Raw genomic sequence first — 20044 nt, 5'->3', positions numbered from 1 at the left:
TATTGTTGGTTACTAGTTGTTCCAGTCCCAGATTTGTAACAGCATTGTAGAAGGTTGCATGTATGGGTTAATTTGTACATTCGTTTAGGGTCCAGTTAATATGAGGTAGATTGAAGTCACCAAGAAAGATAAAAGCATGTGAGCAGGATGTTAGTAGTGAATTTAGCTTGTTTACATGTTCAATGTCATAATCAGATGCTCTGTAGCATAGTAAGAATTGAAATGTGATATTTAAGGATAGTTCACAGATGATGGTCTCAGGAAGAGCAAGCTCCTGGGTAACTTGGATGTTTATAAATCCAATTCGTCAAGATTGCATGCGCCTACACTCAAACTTGTATGTCAATACTAGTAAAGATAAAGACACTCAAATAGCTAACCCTAACCCATATTTGCACAGTCTAATTTAGAAACATTAGATTATTAATAACTATCTGTAGTTATAGATGGTACATTTGGTACATCATTTAGATGTCCATTCAAGCAACTTAAAGCAAAGTAAGAAAAAAAAAGGTTTCTTGTCTATAACAATAACAGGACACCAGTGTGAACCATTGTCTGCTCTCTGTCCTTAATAAGGGCAGAAGAAAGATGTATGATTTGAACTTCAGGTATTATATATACAAGATTTGGAACTTACAGTTTGTAGTAGCAGGTATTCTTTGTTATGAAACTGTCTGCCATGATCTACCTTATTGTGACTGTGGTATTCTTTCTGACTACAGGTTTTCTGGTTCAAGTATCATACTTATTTATTTATTTTATTTATTTTTATTTGTTTAGTTTAGTTTGTCAAACATGTATGAGAAAACAAGTATAAGTGTGAACATAACATACTGTATAAACATATAAATATAAACAGGTATAAGTATATACATAATAAATATGTACGAATAAATGGGAACAGTAGGACAGGAATGGTAGGCACGCTGGTGCACTTATACATGCCCCTTTATAGACCTCTTAGGAATGGAGTGAGGTCCACGGTAGACAGTTTAAGGTTAAATTTTATGGGTTTGAGGATGTAACAAGAGTCAGGTAGTGAGTTCCAGGCATTAACCACTCTGTTGCTGAAGTTGTATTTTCTGCAATCGAGTTTGGAGTGATTTACTTTGAGTTTGTATCTATTGTTTGCCCATGTGTTATTGTGGTTGAAGCTGAAGTAGTCATTGACAGGTAGGAGAAGCCTACCAGATGCATTCAAAAAAATAGATAAAACAGACTTAAAAATGATAAAGCTCTCAAAAAACCTTGCATTTGATTTATTCTATAGACAAGGGAAGTCTTTCTGAATAAAGTCAAGTATGTAATAAATGCTCAAGTATATAAACTTAGGATGAAGAACAATCCCATCTACCAAGTGCTTCCATCAATCAGAAAAAGTACATTAACCTTTCCCTAACAATGGAAAATAAAAATATATCTATGTGAAAAAGCTGGTATCAGACATGAAACATTCTTTATGAAGCACTCTCAAAACACTACACTACTTATTACCAGTAGCATTCAATATTTTCAGTAACACAGTCTTAAAAGGGTTGACTCATCTAAATCCAACTTGTATCAGTATTCTTTAGCATCACTAAATTGCCTTCCTCAGAATGCCTGCATGGCCCACCCTTCAAAGTAGCAGACCAAGCAGATAAAGACAAATGACAGAGAGTTGAGTTGAAAAGTCATCATTGGAAGTTCTTTTTCAAACTAACAAGCAAGGAAGTTTTGCTTTTAACATAAACACTGACTACATTCTTATTCAACCTCCTTCCATTTTAGGGAAAGTAAAATACTCTTCTTCATCCTTTTTCTCATATCAATCTTCTCACTCTGAGAAGCACAGAGCCGAAGACACAAGCCTGAAGATGATGAATGAGACTTCATCGAAACGTTGCCTAGATACTTCCAATCTTACGCGGGAGAAAACCCGAATAACCAAAGATAGATAGATAGATAGATAGATAGATAGATAGATAGATAGATATTTGTTATATTTGTGTGTGTGTGTGTGTGTGTGTGTCATATATATATATATATATATATATATATATATATATATATATATATATATATATATATATATATATATATATATATATATATATATATAATTTGTTTTTGTAGAATTTCACGGGTACAGGTATGCAAGTCTTGGTGTGTTCGGGTCTTTTCCTGTGTAAGATTGAGAGCATCTTGGCAACGTTTTGACGAGATCCCACTCTCCATCTTCAGGCTGGTGCTTTCAGCTTCGTGCTTGTGCGAGCAAAGCGTGATTGGAGCTGCTGTTTCCCTATATATACTGGTGGGGAGGTTAACTGTTTTGTCATTTCTTGATTGGTTGATGGAGTTGATGTTTGCAGATTGGCTGGCTTTTTCGTAAGAACATGTGTGGCTGAGGTATTGACTGTGTGTCTATCAGCCTCCTGTGTTGTAATGACCTGGGTAATGGGCTGTGTGATGACCTTCTGAGTTCTATTGTTTTGACATCCTGGGCTTGTGCTGTAATCTCCTGGGTCGTAATAACCTGGGTCATGGGCTGTGTGATGACCTTCTGAGTTCTATTGTTGTGGCATTCTGGGTCTTGTGCTGTAATCTCCTGGATCGTTGGCTGTGTTGCAACATCCTGAGCTTTTGTGGTGTAACCTCCTGAGTTCTGTGATGTGATATCCTGAGCGGGTAGCTGTGATGTGATGTTACGGGTTTTGGTTTGGCTCCGAGTTTGAGGCCTGGATATGTGTTCATGGCATGTGTCCGTTTGCTTGATTTGTGTGTGGCAGCTGGTGATGCAGCCATGGTCTGGTTTCTGAACAGTGGTTGTCTTTCGTCTATGGGATGGTTTTGGGTTTTAATCTGATGAGGGAGAATGGTGGTGGTGTCATGTGTTGTTTTGGGTCTGGTGTTGGTTTTCGTGGCTGGGACTCATTTGTTGATAAGGGCTAGTTTCCAGATGTCTGGTAGGTGGGAGGCATCGTCCTGTTTATTCATGTTATGGGGGTGTTTCTCTATTTCAATGGCTTACCTGATTATTCTCTTGTTGAAGGGAGATTAATTTGGTTCCCTCAAAATTAATTTAATGTCCTGTGGCTTTAAGGTGCTAGAAAAGGGAGGAAGTATTTTCTTCTTTTCTGACTGCGTTCTTGTATTCTGCGATGCGTGCATTTATTCTCCTGTTGGTTTGGCAATTGTTGCATGGTATTTCATAAACTCCTTGGTTTTCTAGCCGTATCTTGTCTTTGGGGTCTCAGGATGTTGGCTATTTTTTGGTCAGTGCCGAAGGCTGTCCTGATATTGTGTTTGTGGAGAATTTTACTGATTTTATCTGTGGTGCCTTTGATGTAGGGGAGGAGGGCGATATTGTTGTCCTGTTCTGTGTCTCGGTTTCTGGGGGGTGTCTCCCTTAGGATTAGGTTGGTAATTGTGCTTCTTTGGAATCCATTGGAAATTAATATGTTTGTGAGGGTGTGTAATTCTGTTCTCAGGTGGTCTTTTTCGGTTAGGCATTTGTTTCTGGAGATGAGGGTCTTGGCTACGGAGTTGATCTGTGCAGGGTGGAGATGGGATTGTGCATTTAAGTAGCGGTTGGTGTGTGTTTTCTTCCAGTGGATGGTGTGTCCCTGGGAGCCATTGGGTTTTTTGTAAATTAGTATGTCCAGGAAGGGAAGTTGGTTGCTGGCTTCTGTTTCCATGGTGAATTGTATTTTGGGGTGTAGGCTATTGAGGTGTGTGAGAAACTTGTCCAGTTTTTCTTTCTCGTGTGGCCAAATTACGAAAATGTCATCTACATATCTAAGCCAGAGTTTGGGTTTGTGTTTGGATTTGTCTAGAGCATAGGTTTCAAAGTGTTCCATGTATAGGTTAGCGATGATGGGTGAGAGGGGTGATCCTATAGGTGCTCCTTCTATCTGTTTGTATCTTTGTCCATTGTAGATGAAGTATGTGTTGGTTAGGCACTGGTTGGTCAGATCTAGGATGTGCTTAGGGGGTTGTATTTGTTTTGGATGGCTGTCAAGGCTTCTTTAATAGGTACTTGGGTGAAGAGGGATATGACATCAAAGCTCATGAGTAGGTCACCAGGTTGTAGGTTTTGTTTCTTTATTGTTTCTATGAAGTGGAAGCAGTTTTGTACGTGTGAGGTGATGGATTCTGTGTAGGGCTGGAGTTGTTTGGCGAGAAATTTGGCAAGATTCTGTAGAGGTAAGCCTATAGAGCTGACTATGGGTGTTCAGGGTTTCACTTTTTAATGTATCCTAGTCTATTCACAGAAAAAAGTGATAATAAAGGTCATCTTATCTTATCACTGATGCTGTAAATGTCTTATCCCAGTGTCTGGAGGTTGTGATAGGTGAATGGGGAACCACAGGTTTCAGCTTAGTCCTGACACAACTGAGTGGTTTTGAGTTTTGCAAGCCACTGGTTCCAGGACTGGGCCAGCTTTACTGGATGATGTTGCATTGTCCCAGATTTAGACCTAATGAATCTGGAAGTCTTCCTAGATTCATGACTCCTGCTGAATGAGCAGGTGATCAGTTGTGGTTAGGAGAGTCTTCATGCAGCTTTTTCTTGTGCAACAATTGCACTCATCCCTGGATTGGTAGCTCATGCTTACAGTTTTTCTTGTTCTAGTCACCTCAAATTGTACTATTGCAAAGCACTGTACATGGGGCTGCCCTTGAAAAATATTCAGAAACTTCAGATGGCAGAGAATATAGTGACATGGGCAAATATGTGTGCCCTTAGAACAGTGCATGTTACACCTCTGCTCTGTAAGCTGCACTGGTTGCCAGTTTGAACCTGAATACTTTGCAGCAAATGTTAGATTATATGATGTGATGGGGATCATGGATCTAAAAAGTAATCCTATCAAAGACAAAGGTGTTTATCTCTGATAAAGAAAATAGAATGAACAATTGCAAACCCTACACAAAGACAGCAAACTAGAGCAAGTACGTGAATCTATGTCACTTGACAGAAATTTTATGAAAGATCAGACCTATTTAAGGTATGCAAATAAGGGTAGAAAAGCAATGGGTAGTACTACTATGTGCTCAACACAAAGAATTATCCTTGTGTTGTGCTAGGAGTAGTAGTGCCAACATATCTGAAAGGTGCTAAATTGGGAAACCTGACTTGTAGAGTCATGTGAACTGCTGGCTTGCAGAAACTGTAGATTAGCCCAGCAGTTAGTCAGTTTTGTTTAACTTTATACTTAGTGTCAGAAATAACATTTATATACTGTATATTCTTAAAACTTAACATTTATAAGATCACAGTAACTTGTAAATATACAACAGTAAATTTCTAGTTCCAGGATAACTTATTGGCAAAGAGATGACATATGTCATTTTGCACTGCCCACATTTCTCAGAAAAAAAGGCAGGTATTTATCATAAATCAATGGAAAACTGCAAAAATCTAAATCACTTATAAAAAGTGATGTTCTAGAAGTCATTCCCTTCTAATTGCAGGCACCAAAGTGCAGTGGCTATCTTTATTTCCAATTAGCAAGATTAAAACATTGTGACTAAGAAGTTAACTGCTGTTTCCTTTTCATTCCCAGAGCCAGTAAGTATTTTTATAGTTCTTAGGAAAGAAGAGTTGGACTCTTGCTGATAATTGCAATGGAAAAGGGAGCAAAACAACAGAAAAACTGTGTGATTCAATGTAAACCTGAAGAGTAGCTACTTTCCATAGTTTTTCTTTAATACGTGGATGGACTTGCACCAGGCAACTTAAGCCTCCAAAACATGACTATTCTGCAATGGAGGTCATATTCAGAGAGTCAGTTTTATCTGAGCCATGGTGGCACAATGGTTAGAGTGCAGTACTACAGTCTACTTCTGCTTATTACTGCTGATTGCCAGCAGTTTGGCAGTTCAAATCCCACCAGCTCAAGGTTGACTCAGCCTTCCATCCTCCCGAAGTCAGTAAAATGAGGACCCAGATTGTTGGGGGCAACATGTTGACTTTGTAAAACCATTCAGAGAGGGCTGTAAAAGTACTATGAAACAGTATGTAAGTCTAAGTGCTATTGCTATCTTTGCTGAAGATGGAGAAGAAACTTGATGTCAGTAAGTTCTAGTCAGTTTGTAATTATATTCCATCTCTATACAGATTTCTGGGTACTTTGCCAAAAATAAAACAAAGGTAGATATCATTTATCATTGCCTCACGAGAGACAAATGACACATTATTCTTAAAAGATTGCATGTTTTACAAGCTTTCTCTCACCAGAAGAAAGAACACACAAAAAAACCTTTAAACAATGGAGAGTTCTACCTCCTTCCTGATCATGGAATGAATATTTTCCATCATCTCCTGGGAAATTGTTACTTTCTCACAGATCATCTCAATGTTTTAAATTTCCTCGTCTTGTTTATACTTGACTAAAGAAATTAAGATGAAAAGTTTTTCTACTTATAGCCAATGAATTTTATAAACAGCTGTTATTCCTCTCCATTCATAAGAATATTCCACATTTTTATTAGGAAGATGAAATATTGTGCAAGTCATAATATTTTTAAAGTCACCATGTACTCTAATTAAATGATTAAAAAAAAATATGGATTTCTAAATGGATTGTCATATTCATCTATTACTTCACAATGTTGTGGCATGCCATCTTAAAAGTTAAGAAATACATTATGACATGAAGCTTTTACCAAAAAAAAAAAAAAAAAAAAACCTAATTCCTGTCCATGAAAGCTTCTGTCAAGTATATGTTTCATCTTTATGGCTTTTTAATCAAAGGATTCTTTGTTCTTAAGACGGAATGGATCAGCACATGAGAAGACACTTATTAGGAGTAAAATGCAGCTGCAGTTTAACATGATTAAGAGCTAAACGTTATGCACCTTGGCATTTACCATACCACGTATCACTAGAATATCAGCATTTTATTGCATTTAGCAGCCATAATATATCCCAAATTGGATAGAATTCATGAGACAGAAAGCCATTCCTGGATGAATGAAACTAGCATCCCTGCAAAGAATTTTGGAGAGCTTCAACCACAATCTTAGAGAGTCACTGAGAAAGCATTGTATTTGTACATAGGAATGCTCTCCTCTCAACAAAGATAACCATTAATATTCAATTTCCAAACCAGCTTTATTTCAACCAACATCTGGTCAATTATTATTTTCATAACTGTGCTTACATAGGAAAAATCAACATGTCTCCATGCATTTTTCCGTGTATATCTTATTTTATAGTTATGCTCACTGGAAAACCACAGGATTGCGTATATTCTACTACCCAGGCATGCAGTGCTTGTATTTATGACTCCCTTTCTACTTCTCTCTCTCATTTTACAGTGTGGTTTTTGCCAACTGGCCCTGCTGGGTATTTATCAGATTGGGATAATGTCATCTGGAAACATAAGCCCTTATTCCTGTTACAGCAATGCCCTGCTTGAAGAAGTCATGGCAGCAGCATCCGTATTGCCTTAAAGAGTCAGGTGGGAGAAGTTTCAATTTCTTTTGGCTTTTAAATGATTTGGTAGTTAGTCTGTTTTATTCTTTTTGCTGCTTAATATTTTAAGCATTCATTCATATTTTAAGTATTTAAGTAAATACTTAAAGACAAGACAAATTCCTTGTGTGTCCAATCACACTTGGCCAATAAAGAATTCTATTCTATTCTATTCTTTTGACTTTTTCACATGGCATTGGTACAGGTTCTCTGATTCCCTGAAAGGTTGGAAAAGATGACATAGCGATGTACAAAGCTTAGATATTTGCTGTACAGGTAGAGAGCTGTTCCTATCAGAGATACAAGTTATAAAAATAGTCCTTGACTGGCCAGTTAATGATTGTTCAAGATCCTCTCCAAAAGCTTCATATAACTCAATTTCAAAGTAATGACAGTCGCACTTCACCCACCCCCATGATAATATGATTGCTTGGTAGCCTGTTCACTTTTACCACCATTTGCAGCATCCCACAATTAAAACAACTATGTTTTTTTAAAATATTTTTTACCAGTTTCCAGCAAAAATACCCATTGTGTAAAACTGATTCACTTAACTGCTGTAGCATTTGCTTAACAAACAGCATGATTTTTTTTGTAAAATTGAGTCTGGTCACATGGTGGTTGGTTTAACAACTGTAATTAAAGCTGTAATTCTAGGCTTAATTCTAGGCTTAATCTGTCAAAGATTACTTATAAATAAACATTTGCCATATTCTTAAACTCACATAGAGCTATTATATCAATCCCTCTTTTTAGAAAGCCCTATGCTTTTTGCCAACCTTGACGACCAACAAAAAAGACCTCCAGATCTCTAATCAACCTTTGGTATAGAAATACCCACATCCAGATCTGCCATTAACAAGCAATCTGCCTGACAAAATTAAGTAGGTCCGACATAATTGGAGCATTTTAAAAAATTGTTTTATGGTTGGCACTATGAAGCTGAGGGGACAAAGTTTCTATAAATACTTTAATAAAGAAGAGCCTTACTAGCCATTAGTTGATTATATGGTTAAAGCAAAAGTCTCAAAACCCATAGCTACTACTACAGTCTGGGCTTATCTTCACGTGTGCCTGTGCTGCTGCCTGCCATTTACACGATTTGTCTTCATCATTTTAAGAAGTGCCCTTAACCAAATGGTCAAAAGGAAAGAAACACTACAAGTTCAAAAAAGAGGAGGTTCATTTCTACATTTTCATTTTTTCTATATGCATGGAACTAGAACCAATTACCATATTTTACATATAAATTATAACTTTGAATTGTGGGAAATGGAATATTACAACCACTGCATGGCATTTATTATCCACTAATCGAGACTGAACTGTTTGGCAAACAAAACTATTTAACAAGGTAGTTATAAAATATGGATCATATTGCTGGATTGCATCCTAGACATCCCATTGAATAAATGTGATGGATTGTGCACTTGCAGGAGTAGTGGGGAAGACTTTTTGCAACACAGAACTTTCCCAAAGCTTTCCCAGACTGAGGCCCACCTTTAGAGAGTGTGTGGTCCCAAGCTAGAAGGGAAAAGGGAGGAGACAGTCAGGGTAGCCACATCTTAGAATCTCTCAGGATATATCTAGTAGGTTAGAAGATTACAGTTTTATTTGAGCAAAGTTCATTAAGTATAAGCAAATAAAGGATCAAACTTGACTGGATTTTGCTGTGTTGGCTAAGGTCTGACAATAAAGCACAAATTAATCATGCAAGAGGAATGCAAGACCAACCCAATTTGTTTATGAGCTTCTTAAAAGTTTCTCTTAAGCAAAATAATTCAAGACTCAACATTTTAAAATACCCTTTATTGTAAATGCCTCAATTACCTGGAATTTTCTAAACACCTCGCTCCACAATGGCATCCAGGTGGAAATGGGCTGGGGGTCAAAAAAGTCAACATGGCTCTCAGGCACCATAATTGAAACCCTTCCCCTTTTTGTTTGCATTTCATATACATAGAAAACAGCTCATACTGCTTTGGTCCCCATTCTGCATTTTTTGATTACCACCCCATCCTTCAACTGGCATCATGATTACTCCAGATGTTGAACATTTCACATCAGGTAGGCATCATCTATATCAGGGCTGTCAAACCCACAGACCAGATGAGTCACACGCTGGCCATGCCTACGCCCAGCTTAGTGAAGAGGAAAAAAGTCCTGATATGTCACATGATGCTGCCGTGATGGCACAAGTTAGACACCCCTGATCTATATCCACATTTGATGCTTAACCTTGTCAAACTAATCCTGTGCAGGAAGACAGAAATATGAAACTTGGAAATTTTGTATTTGCACAGCAATGAAAGACAAGCATGAGGAATTATTTGTAAACTAGTTTCCTAAATTTTAAGATATGTACTCAAAAAACAAATTTCATATTGAAAGAAAAATGATTTCAGTTTTATTTCTTTAATGACAATATTAAACTGCTTTGCTAAATAACATGATGATTCTTTGAGCAGCTAAAACAAAATCAACTTTCTTGAAACTATTTAATGGTAAATATTATACAGTGCTGCTAAGAAAAGCAAAGAGCCATATTTTCCATTCATATATTTAGTTTAGCATGTATTTCCTTTTAAATGTATTATTTAAAGCTATTTACAATTATTTATACATTTACAGATAGAACATGTGCACTGAATCATAATTCCAATACCTCATTGTAATGCAAACATCATCCATATTTTTGAAAAATCAGATGATTTCCAAGAATATGCAAAATATATTGTCACATTTGAGCAAACATTTTTTCCATAATGCAATGTAAAAATCTTAACTCTTATTTACTGTGTTTGTAGAAATTGTAATTTTTAGCTATTAAAACATACTGCCATTTTCATCACCTGAAATTTGTTTGCAAATGTCCCAGGAGATTACAACTGGGGACAAGCAAAAACTTTAGGACCCCCTTTTTCAAAAGGCACCTGGATGTTTCACTTCTCATCCAAGAAGCTTCTTCCATTCTAAAGAACTGAATTTCTGAATCAGAACTGAAGAAGCTTCATGGATGAGAAGTGAAATGTCTTCAAGGAAAAATAAAGAAAGTCGAGTTGTCTTTTGAAAATGCACCTTTGAGGTAACCATAATCTGGATGACTGAGAATCTCCATCGACATTTAAATGTTGGGATCTTCATCAAAGCAAGTCTGTCATGCTATGTTGACATGAAGTTATTTTCCGTTCAGAAGTCTGACAGCCCACAGGTAGAAACTGTTCTTCAGCCTGTTGGTGTGGCTAGCTATGCTTCTATATCTCCTACCTGATGGTAGGAGAGTGAAGAAGTGCTGACCGAGGTGTGAGTCGTCCCTGAGAATTTTCCTCTCTTCAGCCCTAGCGATGTCATTTAGTGGTATCAGGGAACAGCCCACAATATTTTCTGCCATGCTCACCACCCACTGTAATGTCTTTCTATATGCAGCTGTCAAGACAGCATACCACACCTTAATGCAATATGTGAGAACGCTTTCTATTGTGGACCAGTAAAAGAGGGTCATCAGTCATTGTTCCACTTTATTCTTTCACAAGACCCTAAGGAAATGGAGTCTCTGTTGGGCCTTTCTGGCCACCTGGGTTGTGTTGATTTTCCAGGTGAGATCTTCGCTGAGGGAGACTCCCAGGAATTTAAAGGAGGAAACTCTCTCCACACAACCCCCCTTGATGTAAAGTGGGGCAGGTTCCTCTCTCTTCTTCCAGAAGTTTAACACCATCTCCTTTGTCTTGCTGATGTTTAGGTGCAGGGTGTTTTCTAGGCACCATGAGGATAATTTTTGAACCTCCCCTCTATATGCTGTTTCGTCTCCACCTGTAATAAGATCCAATACAGTAGTATCATCTGCAAAGTTAATGATCACAGTGGATGGGTCAGATGATACACAATCATGTGTGTACAGTGAGTACACAGCCCTGTGGGAGCCAGTGCTAAGCTTCAGGAAGGTGGATATGACAGACCCAGCCCTCACTGTTTGTGGTCGGTCCCTCAGAAAGTCTTTGATCCAGTCACAGATGGAAGAGGGAAAATCCAAGTCAGTCAGTCTTTTCAGGCATTTCAGACAAATGGATGTCCAATCTGTACTTAAAGACCTCCAGTGTTGGAATATCCACAATTTCTTCAGGCAAGTCGTTCACTGATTAATTGTTTTAAATATCAGGAAATTCCTCCTTAGTTCTAGGCGGATTAGTTTCCATCCATTGCTTCTTGTTCTGCCTTCAGGTGCTTTGAAGAGTTGACCCTCTCCTTTTTTTGTGACAGCTTCTTAGATATTGGAACACTGCCATCATGTCACCCCTAGTCCTTCTTTCCATTAAACTAGACATACTCCATTCCTGCAACTGTATTTTATATGTTCTAAATTTAAATTAAAACCATGCTGATCTCATTTTAATGGAGGAGCACCTTTGTCCACTGCCCTACTGAACAATACAGGAATAGAAATGTGTTTACCATACTGAAAAATGAGAAATGTTTCTCTTTAGCAAACTATATTGTTATAGTGATAAAATTAGCTAGTGTTAAACTGATGGTGTTCATTTGGCTGCAAATACCAAGCTTAATCAATAAAGGAAAGTTGTATGTTTCTATTTACATTTTATTTGAAAAAATTATCTTCTAGTATTCCTATAACACTCTGTTCTTTAAAAATATGTACTTCATTGCTATGCCAAAAATAAAGGGTTGGGGGGAATCAACCATACATATGTTTCTATCATAGAAACATTCTTATATGAAGGTCTAGTTTCTTAGCAAGTTCATATAAGGACAACTAACTATTCAGAAGCTGTTTGCTGACTTCTAATTTCTCCAGGTCTGGTAACTGGAAGCCTGTGGGGTTAATTCTATGCCAGAAAAGGAAAAACTCATTTCTGAGCTTGTCACCTCTTTTTGGGGTAGTATCTGCCATGTTCCAATTTCTTCTAATGTTCACTTATGTTCCCATTTTATTTTGGCATAAAATACAAATAGGAAACATGCCCTTGCAAACAGTTCAAAAATCTAGCATACAGATAAAATCCCAAGTAACTTAGTAAAAACAACGTTAGAAATATTCTAACATAAAATACATTGACAGAAAGTTAATAACATCTAGTAAATCGGAAGAAATAAGCAAGGTTTTCATCTGGTATTACAATAGTTCGGGAATGAGCCATTCCATAGAGCTTGTACAAAGTAATTAAAGATTCTGGGTTGAAAATACAATATTTGATTATCTGTGCACAAGGCTCACTTAACAAATGGGCACGTATAAACTGTACATTCAATTCAAAAAACACTGCCGCATAGGGTGGGTTTCACTAATTTTAATGCAGCAAAGCAGCTAGGCTACTATTTAAAAAGAGAAGAACATCTTAGATTCATTGTGAATATGCCAATAGAGGAAGCTTAAGTTTTTAGACTAATCTTCTTTGGTGAAGGCTCCACAGATTTCATTAAGTTTTTGAACAATCCTGTACTATATAAATTCATTTTCAATAGAGCATTAGAACATAATTTACAATGCATGTTACCTCAGAACAATAAGATTTAAAAAAAGATGGGCCCATATGAAATTTAACAATGATCAGCATATCCGCAAGCTTGCTTAGGCTTGGAGGTTAAGCAGGATGGAATGTGATTAGTATTTAGCTGGGGGTGTAGAGAAGATGATCAAGAAAATGGGGCAGATGCATCCATGAACATTGACTTGTCTCAAAAAAAGAAACTTGATTTTATATACCTTACAAAGCCTTAAGCATCTCAGGATAGGATTTTAAGGAAATCTTTCTCCTTTTTTCAATCTTTAAGATCATTCTCTCATTAAGGATTTTTTTTCCCCAAAGAAACATTAGATGCTGCCAACTTCCATGTAGTGGTAACCCAGCCCGCCCAAAATAAATCTTTTTAGCCATTGTCCCCATCCTGTGGGATACTTTTCCTCACTATACAAAAAAGCAGAGTTGTGAAGCCTTCTCACTTTACTTCTCACTTTTCTTTCTATGGAACCTTCCATTGATTTTATCAGTATTTAACATATAGATATTTTTTGCAATTGTTTTATTAAAACAATTTAAGAATGCCATGTGTGACTTGTACACTACTGAAATATTACTTTAATAATAAGCAGATGACATGTAATTAAAGTAAATACATCAAAGATTATTAAAATACGAAAACAGTGCTGGAACTCAATGCCAACTATATAACAAGCATAAGTCTCAAGTAGATGGCAGATCTCTAGAACAGGACTGTTTATGTATTAACATAAACTTGTATTATTAGAATTTCAGTAATTCTAGTTATGTGGAAATCATTTAATCTGTCAGTATGTTCTATTTACAAAATGTTTTTTTTAAATAAAAGTGGACTTGCATATCAATTTCTGGATTAAGTAACAGCAGAAGTTCTGCCAAAAGGATTAGTTTCTTTATTTTTATTAATCTTGAGGGACATTGTTTATACTTCCTGTTCTTTAAGAATTCACAGAAAAGTTCATGCACGTCTCTTATTTGCTGCCTATATAAGCCCCACAGATTTTATCCTCTTAGAGAGAATAGAAAGGCTATTTTGCAAGTGCTTGATACTGCTGTGTATGGTTTCATTCTGCTTGCAACTGCTGTGTTGTTTTTAAAAAAATTGTGAGGCCTAGATTCCTTGATCCTGGCTGATAAATTAATATTGTCCCAGTCAATTCAAAGTTATCAGCAACTGCACAGTTATGACTTTTCACAGGAGGTACTACAGATGTTAGTCTATTAGCAAGCAGTATCAAGTCTTAAACAATGTGTTATAGATGAGAAAGGCAGTTGGGTTTCTTGACTCTCCCTATAGAGTTTTATTACCCAGTGTCCCTTTTGCAGAGCAGCAAAATATTTAAACCAAATATCCATCCCATGTTCAAGAACTAACCGTAGCATAGAATCATATTGTAATACATCTTGAATTGCTGCCTTCAGGAAAGTTTGGGGAAATCCTTTGCCCTTTAAGATTCTGTTCTTGGGATGAAGGGTGGCTGAAAATAGAGTTCACAAATTATTACAATGCCCATTTTATAAAAATGCATAGCTACATTTTATATATTCCCCATTATTAACTAAATTTACAGGTCATTCACCTTTATTTTTATGTCTAATTGTTATTAGCTGACTACTAGTATGATTCAGCCTCTTTGAATGTGGACTGATTGTAAAATCTCTCATAACCCACTATATTTAGTAATTTAGTTACAGTTGTTTGTTTATTTTTATCTTACTTTATTTTGTAGGTTTTAATGTCTACTTTCATTTAAATAGAATTCTGGTCATTGACCGTAATAAAATATTCACTAACTGAATAAAATCCCCAGTAAAATTTTATATAGTACTAATACTACTGTTCAGGACCCCAAGAATTTTTCAAAATGTTGACTTAATAATGGAACTGGTATCTTTTACTTTACATTCCTGAAAAGCAGACTTTGCCTGCTATTTGTGCAAATCCAGTCAGCAATATTTGTAGTCTCTGCATTTTCCAGGAACCAATTATGGAAAAATAAATTTCTCAGTTATGTATAGAGAACAATGCATCTGTACAGCTTTATCTGACAAACTCTATTTTAACTTTCCCCAAGCTTGGATACCCTCCAAATACATTGGTTCAACTCCTGAAATTGTCAAAATTGACCATGCAAGCTGAAGAATTCAAGGAATTTAATTTTACTCATCCAGACTGCATGTAGGCAGTGGACGATTGGTCTGTGTTTTCCAGATGAACATCTGAGCAGTGAAGAATAGGAATGATGATTCATGTGACCAGGATAAAATATGCAGAATTCCAGTTCTGCTTCTTTCTATAGTATCTCCTTTTTCAAAAGAAATTATATTCTATAAAATAACTAATTCCCCAATATTTTTAGTATTCCAAATATATGCAAAGCTAATAAATGCAAGATGTCCTGCTTCTGCAGTGGCAAGATAATTTAGAGCCACACAGATTAGCATAGCAAATGTATCAGGATTAACTATCCCACAGTGTGAAAAACTAAAAATTTAATACCTTCTGTTACAGAGGTCTTTTGAGTCTTCATACTGTAGACCAGCTTTAGGTATCTGCTTTCTATTTTCTGGATCATGCCTCACCCAACATCATCCTTAATTCCAATATGTAGGAGAGAGAAGCTATCATAATCTTCACTTTTCTGATGCTTAAAGATTAAAAATGAGAGTGGATGCATTTAAAAAAGAGAGAACAACTTGCTGTAATGTGAAAAAAAAATCCCTCTGAAGTTTAGAGTCATGAAACTACATGTTTCAGCTAGTCCTTGGGAGACAGAGCAATTTCACTAGAGCTAAACAAAATCAAGCTTTGTTATAAGAAGAGGAGGTGAGGACAGACAGGAAGAGTAGATGGCAATAAAAAATATATGGAATCTATTTTTCTTCAAAAATAATTTGCAAAATCACATGCAATGTTTCCAGCTAAACACAGCCTGGTACCAATAAATATTTTCTTCCATTGAGACCAAGTTGATAGTACCAACTGCCCAAAGCTCATGAATCTTTTTTTCCTACCCAATCTGAAAGACAGAAAGCAATACTAAGGTAGATACTCAATATCTCAATTTTACAGAGAAATAAGAACATTATTGTTGACTTAGTTTACATTTAAAGACCAAGAAAAAATAGCACAATTTACAAGGTAGCCTTTCACTTATCTCTATAGAGTAGAATATAATTTCCAAAATAAGAGTTCCTCTGGTTCACATAACTCTACCTGACTCTGTGGTTTCTTCCCCTAAAACTTTAACCTTAGACTGTCTATTGACCTCACCCCTTTCCTAAGAGGTCTGTAGGGGGTGTGCATAAGCGTACCAATGTGCCTACTGTCCCTGTCTTATTGTTTCTTTTATTTTTATTTTATTTTTCTTATATGCATCCATGTATTCATAACTATGTTTTTACTTATACCTATTACCTTGTAAGCAATTGACAAAAATAAATAAATAAACAAACAAATAAACAAATAAATAAATAAATACTAGACATCCTTCTGCTTTTTGGTGTGACATTCTCATGAATGTCACCTTAGGCAGAATAAAGATGTGATATTAATGTAATAAATCAATAATATAGAAATTGTCTCCATTTACTCTGTTGTAATAAGGTAGCTTTAAAGAAAGCATTTAGAGCAACTATCTCAACTGAACTACAATCTCTGGCCTTCTGTAAGATCCACATTTTTGTAGTAGAGATATATTTGGAGTAAGGAGTAGTCTTCTGAGTGGTGCAAGTAGTAAAGAGGAAAAGGTTTGCTTTGTAGAATGTCCCTGGTTTAAACCTTGTCATTTCCAAATAGGCATGAATTAGTCCTAGAAGCTGGAAGAAAGCCTGTCTCAATATATTGAATCGGTCGCATCAAAATCTGAGTCAGAATGAGACAATTTCCTATACTGTATTCTGCTTAAGGTTTGTATTGGCTTATTTAACAAAGCAAGTAATTCTTTGTATTCCATACTGCATATGCTTGGGCAAGGGTATTAACCCAAAATTACCAGTTCCTACCCTCTATATGCACACTTGGTTTTGCTTGTTTAAAACATAACCCCATTATTCAGTAAAAGCAAAGAAAGCAAAGAGATGCCTCTCTCCAAATATCTACCACCCCATTTAGAAAGCCCTTTCTGCAGAAAACTAAAGTCTAACTAATCTCCACACTTTCCCGGTGTAACGATGCATAATAAACAAGTAATTGCATACTTTATAGCAAAAGGCTACATTATGTAACAATTAAATCATCACAATCTCTTATCTGGTATTATTTAATGCACTAGGATCTGGTTCCCAGCGTTTTTGGCATTTTAGAATTACTGCATAATAAGATTATATGCACTTATCTGCTATTAGAATAGAAAAAAAAAAGAAAACAGAAGCCATGATTAAAAGGTACATGTGATATGCTTAGTTCAGATTAGATATAACAATTTCTTTTCTCCCATCAAAGAAATATGATCTTGGTTTGTTTTTTTCCTGTTAGTAGCAGCAGGAGCTTCTGCAGCAATGGGGCCAGACTACTGAGCTCAGACTCATGAAAAAGTAATTGTTTAGATGGAGAATATTACTCATTTGTATGAGAATGCCACTGTGCTTAATGGTGATGACCTTCCTACAATGGCAAAACAGAGTCCATATGCAAGAACACAATTTTCTAAGGAAAAAGGGAGAGCTATTATTGAAATAGGCAGTGGAGTAGGAAGCAATGTGGCACTCAAAATGATGCCCCATGATGAGAAGCAGACGTTGTTTTGAGAACATTCCAAAAAACATAGAGAGGCATGGAAGATCACACAGTGCAGAAAACAAGAAGCAAGTGGCCTACATTAATATCCAATTATCATAATAGCATTGAAGCCCTTTTATGAAGTTGAATATAACATTGTGATATAATACTCTATTCCTAATTCAGTTGAACTAGAAAACCGCATATTTTTCCTTCAGTACTTGGCATGTAGGTTCATACCAAATATGGTAATCTAAAGTTTTAAAAAAATGTACCTGTGTGTTTAAATGTAACATCAGACTAAGGATATGACATTGTTTCCCTCAAAATTCCGTCTTCAATAGATATCTTTACCTATTATTTCCACCTTCCTGAAATAATGGGATTATTATTATTATTATTATTATTATTATTATTATTATTATTATTATTATTAGTAGTAGTAGTAGTAGTAGTAATAGTAGTAGTAGTAGTAGTAACATACTAGTGGCCTAATACTACTAGTAGGATGCACTAATAGTAGGATATACTAATGGCCAAAAAGGCTGGATGACAGCACCGAAAGGAAAATGGCAGGGGAAGCAATTTTAATCCTCTTCATTTACTCTAGTCTTCTCTGCCAAATCTTCCTAGCATCTAGAGATATTGGAAAAAAATTGAAACTCAAATAATTCAGTTTGAACAATTATCAATATGTGTATGTGAGTCCCTGTTTTAATCTTTCAACTGGCACCTGTATAAGAGTATGAGAGAGAAAATTAACTTCTAACTGCTAAAACTTTTGTCAGGGAATCTGGAAAACAATTATGCTCTATCAGGGAAGCTGGAAAACAGTGGATGCTCCACCTACCTATATTTAATGAGGATTGTGTATTTTTTCACTTAAAACAAAATGAACGATTTGTGGCTGCATGTGATCCTTAGGGAGTTTTGGGTGGTTCCTAAAACCTTTCACAATCTTAAGTTTAAGAATCAGCTTTTAAGAAGAGACTGGACAGTCATTTGTCTGAAATGGTTTAGGGTCTCCTGCTAGGGCAGAGGGTTGGACTAGAACAGGGGTGTTGAACTCAAGGCCTGGGGGCTGGATACAGCCTGTGGGGTGCTTAGATCTGGCCCATGGGGCCATCCTGGAAACAGCGAAGGACCGGCACACAGTTCTTCTGCCAATGAAAATGGAGCTCAGGAGAGCTGCAGGTGGCCCTCCCGAGCTCTGTTTTCACTGGCAGAGGGCTGCAGGAGCCCATCACAGCCGAAAATGGACCTTGGGAGCTTGTTTCAGCTGGCAGAGCACTCGGGCCGCCACAGACGCCCCCAACACAAGTGATGTCAAGCTGGCCATGCTCACCCTGGCTACACTTACCCTGGCCCCGTGGTCAAACACAACCCTGGTGCTGCCCTCAATGAAATCAAGTTTGACATCCCTGGACTAGAAGATCTCCAAGGTCCCTTCCAACTCTGATGATGTTCTATGTGGTATCATGCTGAAATTTGGTGGCAAGAGATTTCAGCTAGTTCACAAAACAAAAGTAAGTGGCAAATAAAAATGGGTACTTTAAACACCTACCTCAGAATACATAATTGCACTATATTATAAACTGCCCAGAGTTACCTTGTGGTAAGATGGGCAATCAATACATTTAATAAATAAATAGTGTTTTTTTAAGCAATTTGAAAAACAACTTTCAGCAATTGAAACACTGCCCAACTTTGATCTCCAAAGTAACTTTATATAGAGATTTTGTAATGCAAAACATCTACTTGATATAGAATGTTACCTAACCTACCTCTCCTTGCGGTTTGAGAGACTAAGCTTTTGCCTATACAAATTAACAAGTCTTGGTTCCTATGAATAGTTCTATCATTGATCTATGTCTGTTCCCATATTGCTGAGGGCCTGTTCATAAAATAGAAGAAGGAAATTCTGGAATAGGTTCTTAGCGAATACATATAAGAAACTATCAACAATCCACAAGCATTCAATCTTACTTAGAATGTCTCAAAGGGGGGGAAACATTGGTGTATTAGTCTTATAACTCATACAATTGCTAAATAGAAGTACAATATAACCATAAAACGCCTGGTATTATATCTAAGAATTAGGATATGATTCATCCTTTATCATTCCGTTAAGTATTTCTTTTGGCAAGATTTAGAAAAGGCTCCATGATTTGTGTCCAGCATTTCATTTGTGTTTGAAGACACTAAAGCAAATTTTCAAATGGAAACACAGTTGCAGAAAGACAAATTTGGCTCAAATTACTGCTTTATCCAAATATCTACAAGAAAAGTACTTCAATTTTCAGTCTGGAAGCAAAATGTACATCAGAGGTAATCTTTTCTTCATCCA

At 36.4% G+C, this 20044-nt stretch overlaps 1 protein-coding gene across 2 annotated transcripts in view; it reads right to left on the bottom strand.

The window, feature by feature from the left end:
• PTPRT (protein tyrosine phosphatase receptor type T) overlaps positions 1 to 20044 on the bottom strand; it is a 687970-nt gene that overhangs the window by 660265 nt on the left and 7661 nt on the right. The gene's annotated exons all lie outside the window — the stretch shown is intronic.

This window comes from Notechis scutatus, chromosome 3, assembly GCF_049901735.1.
Source record: "Notechis scutatus isolate UNSWTSFEM ecotype Mainland chromosome 3, rNotScu1.2, whole genome shotgun sequence".
Lineage (NCBI taxonomy): Eukaryota > Metazoa > Chordata > Lepidosauria > Squamata > Elapidae > Notechis > Notechis scutatus.
This window is presented reverse-complemented; position numbering and strand designations above follow the sequence as displayed.